Source organism: Trachemys scripta, unplaced genomic scaffold, assembly GCF_013100865.1.
Source record: "Trachemys scripta elegans isolate TJP31775 unplaced genomic scaffold, CAS_Tse_1.0 scaffold_197, whole genome shotgun sequence".
Classification (NCBI taxonomy): domain Eukaryota; kingdom Metazoa; phylum Chordata; order Testudines; family Emydidae; genus Trachemys; species Trachemys scripta.
The window spans coordinates 5,601-10,247 of NW_023260509.1; the positions used below are offsets into that span (position 1 = coordinate 5,601).

The window sequence follows — 4,647 nt, forward strand, 5'->3', positions numbered from 1 at the left end:
TTTTGAGGAGGGTGATGGGCGGTGTATGCGCACCTCAGGACCGGCTGAAATAGGGCTCTCTGTTCCCACTTTACTGCTAAATCCTACTTATGGGACCTGTTTCATGGTTCCCTTCCATCACTATTTCTAGTATAGAAAATGTAGCCCATTTCTTCCATCTCAGTTAGCTACACCTTGACCGGACTTGTTAATTGCTTGGATTATTTTGCTTACTTTTGTAACCTTCATAGGGTAAGCTGGTAACGGTGGTATATAGGCAGATTTGGCAAGAGATGGTGAGGTAGATCATGGATTATCAATTATAGAACAAGCTCCTCTAGGGGGGGTTGAGGTACCACCAAGTCCTTAGAGTTTTAAGCGTTTTGCTGGTAGTTCTCTGGCCGATATTTTTGTATGTAAACGATCTAAATTTAGGGCTAAGCATAGTGGGATATCTAATCCCAGTTTGTGTCTTAGCAACCATGGGCTCAAATAGGTCTGTTGTATTAAGGTTATTTTCATAATGTGGTAATGTATACTTTTACGTATGACAGTTGAGTAGGGGGTTCACCTTAATTTTGTAGATTAAATTTTAGTCACATTTTATGCCGGTTGGCTGTTAGTTTGGGCTTCTTGTATAACCGCGGTGGCTGGCACAAGATTGACCAGCTCTATGTTTGCTATAAGTAAGTCAAACTTGTGCTTATTGCTTAATTTTTATCACTGCTGAAATATCCTTGGGGGCGTGGCAAAATAAGTGTCTTGGGCTGTCATGGTGTGCCTGATACTAGCAAAAGGTAACAGTAAGGTTAGGACCAAATCTTTGTGTTTTGGGGATATGTTGAGTATCCATCTTGGCAAGTACACCGCCTAGTTTATTTGGGATTGAGCGTAGGATTGAGTAGGCAAAAAGAAAGTATCATTATGGTTTGATATGTGAAGGGGTAAGTAGAGGGTTAGCTGGTGTAAAATTGTCTGGGTCTCCTAGGAGGTTAGGGGAGAATAGTGTTAAGGTTAGTAGGAAGGCTAGTATTAGGATAAGTCCTAGTAAGTCTTTGTATGAGAAGTAGGGGTGGAAGGGGATTTTATCAGCATTTGAGTTTAGTCCTGTGGTGTTGTTTGATCTGGTTTCCTGTAAGAAGAGGAGGTGTACCAATAATGAGACCAATAATGGCAAACGGTAATCGAAATTGGAAGGTAAAAAATCAAGTTAGGGTTGCGTTGTCCACTGAGAAGCCTCCTCAGATTCATTGCACTAATGTATTACCGATATATGGGACAGCTGAGAGTAGATTGGTGATGACAGTAGCGCCTCAGAATGATATTTAGCCTCATGGTAGGATGTAGCCTACGAATGCAGTGGCTATAACTAGTATTAGTAGAACGATTCCAGTGTTTCAGGTTTCTTTGTATAAGTACGAGCCGTAGTAAAGTCCTCGGCCGATGTGAAGATAAATGCACATGAAGAGGAGGGAGGCGCCGTTGGCGTGTATGTTGCGGATGAGTCATCCGTAATGTACGTCTCGGGTGATGTGGGAGATGTCTGGTGAGTAATGAATTGCTAGGAAAATTCCAGTGACAATTTGTAGGACTAGGCAGGTGCCTAGTAGTGATCCAAAGTTTCATCAAGCAGAGATGTTAGAAGGCCATGGTAGGTCGATGAATGAGTCGTTGATGATTTTTATTACTGGGTGGTTTTTTCGTAGATTTGCAGCCATTCGGTTTTTGTAGTTGAACACAACGATGGTTTTTCAAATCATTGGTCCTGGTTAAAGTCCGGCAAGAATTGTGATATATTTTATGTTTTTATTTGGGTTTTGTTTTATTTTTCGAATGATCGGTGTAGCTTTTAATCCGTCTCCTTATTATGGGGTTTTTAGTGTGGTTATAGGGGCAGCTTTTGGGTGTGGGTTGTTGGTTGGTATGGGAGGGTCTTTTGTTTCTTTGGTGTTGTTTTTGATTTATTTAGGGGGAATATTAGTGATTTTTGCTTATTCATCTGCATTAGAGGCGGAGCCTTTTCCTGTTGCTTGGGGTAATTGAGGAGGGGTGGCTTATGTGGTAGGTTATGTTTTGCTTATTGTAGGTCTTGTAGTAGTGGGTTCTTGGTTATGGAGTGTGGATGGGTTTGGTGATATTGCGGTTGATGCTGATGGATTTATATACTGTTTGTTCAGATTTTAATGGGGTATCATGGTTTTATTGTTTTGATAGTGTGATGCTTTTGGTTGCTGGTTGTGGATTCTTGTTGACGGTGTTTGTTGTGTTAGAATTGGTTTGTGGTTTGTCTGGTGGAGTGCTTCGTTCAATTAGGTTATGAGGAGTACTAATGTGATGGATAAAATGAATGAAGGTATATAATAATAATAAATAAATAATAATAATAATTATAATAATAATAAATACTACTACTACTAATAATAATAATATAGATTTTCATGAGGCCTTTTTGTGATGAGGAGGTGGTTGTAATTGGAGTGATTTGTGATTTGGTTAATCCTTTTGAGCCGATGTTTTCATATCAGGATAGACCAATTAGGTGGGTTGTGACATTTTGGTTAAATTTTATATTTGTTATTGGTAGTGAACGGTGGGTTAAGGTGTTGAAGTATGCTAATGAGTTGGAGAAATTGTGGCTATTATCAGGTTTGGGGGTTATTTTGTTGGTTATTATGGCTAGTTCTAGGGCTAGTAGAAGGCCTTGGATTGTTACTATTAGTGCTGCGATTTTAATGCATATTGGTATGATTTTTGGGGAGTTTTTAATGGTGTGATGTTTAATGAGATAAGTAGTCCAGCGACGATGCTTCCTATGGCAAGACGGGTGATTGGATTAATAATTTTTGGGTTGTTTACATTCAGTAAGTAGTATGGAATGGTATCGTGGCTGTGCTGTTTTACGAAGATTGTGATTCATAGACTGTAGATTGTGGTGAATGAGGTTGCAATTAGTGTTAGGAATAGGGCTCAGGCGTTTAGGTATGATGTTTTTATGGTTTCAATGATGATGTCTTTGGAGTAACATCCAGTTAGAAATGGTATGCCTGCAAGTGCTATGCTGCCAATAGTTAGGCACGAGGAAGTAATTGGTAAAGATTTGTGTAGTTCCCCTATTTTTTGAATGTCTTGTTCATTGCTAAGGTTATGAATAATAGAGCCAGAGCATAAGAATAGTATAGCTTTAAAAATGCATGTATAGAGATGTGCAGGAAGTATTTATAGTAATTTATAGTAACAAAAAAAGTTTTCCCCTATGCTTTGGGTAACATTGGTCATTTTTAAAGTGAGGACAGTTTGAAAGAGCATTTCTAAGTCAGTGGATTAGAAAAGAAGAAGGCCACTTTGAAAGACAAGCCTATCTGAAGAAACATCCCTCCATTGAACACTTTTACATGTGTGATTCAATAAAAAATGAGCACGCAGAAGGACCCCACTGTTAAGCCCACAAACCCTTACTAACAAACATTTTTAAAAAGCTTGTCCCTATGCTTTTAGTGAGGACAATTTGAAGCTGCAGCAAAAACAGTGTCTGTGAGCCAGTGGATCAGAGACAAGAAGGCTGCTTCTTCCTCCACTTTTTAGCATGCCGAAACCATCCCAGGGTTAAAACCATGGACAAACTGTTTATAAAAGTAATTTGTAGTGATAAAAAAGTATTTCCCCAATGTTTTAGACTAACATTGGTCATTTTTTTTGTAAGGACAATTGGAAGCAGCATGCTCTTTCAGCAAAGCCACTGTTAGCAAAAAGAGCCATGATAAGCCATTGGATCAGAGATAAGAAGGCTATTTCTTCCCCCACTTTTTAACAAATACAAGTGAAAGTTATATTCACTTTTGTAAAGGAATAAACACTTTAAAAGACAAGCCTATATGAAGACACATCCCTTTATTTAACATTTTTACAGTTGTGTTTCAATAAAAATAGAGCATGCAGAAGCCCCCTAGATTTAAAACTACAGGTCCTTAGTAACAGCCAGTTTATATTCACCTTATTCTGTGAACCAGGGGATCAGAGAGAAGAAGTTTGTTTCTTCCCCCACTTTTTAACAAATACAAGTGAAAATTATATTAATTTTTGTAAAGGAATAAACACTTTAAAAGACAAGCCTATCTGAAGAAACATTTCTTTATTCAGCACTTTTACATATGCATTTCAATAAAAAGCATGCAGAAAGCATCCCAGGGTTAAAACCATGCACAAACTGTTTATAAAAGTAATTTGTAGTGATAAAAAAGCTTTCACCCTAGGTTTTAGACTAACATTGGTCATTTTTTTTTTTTTTTTTTTTTTTTTTTTTTTTGGTGAGGACAATTTGAAGCATTATGCTTTTGCAGCAAAGCCACTGTTAGCAAAAACAGGGTCTGTGAGTCCGTGGATCAGAGATAAGAAGGCTATTTCTTCCCCCACTTTTTAACAAATACAAATGAAAGTTATATTAAGATTTGTAAAGGAATAAACACTTTAAAAGACAAGCCTATCTGAAGACACATCCCTTTATTTAACATTTGTACATGTTGTCATCAGACGTCACCGGTGTGGTGCTCTGCACTGTTCAATGTTGATAACAGTCAGCTGTGTGCGTGTGTTCCCTCTGTGGGCTGCCCCGACTCTGTGCAGATAGATGACAGAGCAGACCCTGAGAGAACCCCCAATGACCACAGACTC

The 4,647-nt window shown here is 38.3% G+C and overlaps 1 pseudogene; it reads right to left on the reverse strand.

The window, feature by feature from the left end:
* Nucleotides 1-766: 766 nt before the first annotated feature.
* Nucleotides 767-1,697, reverse strand: LOC117870302 (annotated as a pseudogene).
* Between the last annotated feature and the right edge of the window lie 2,950 nt (nucleotides 1,698-4,647).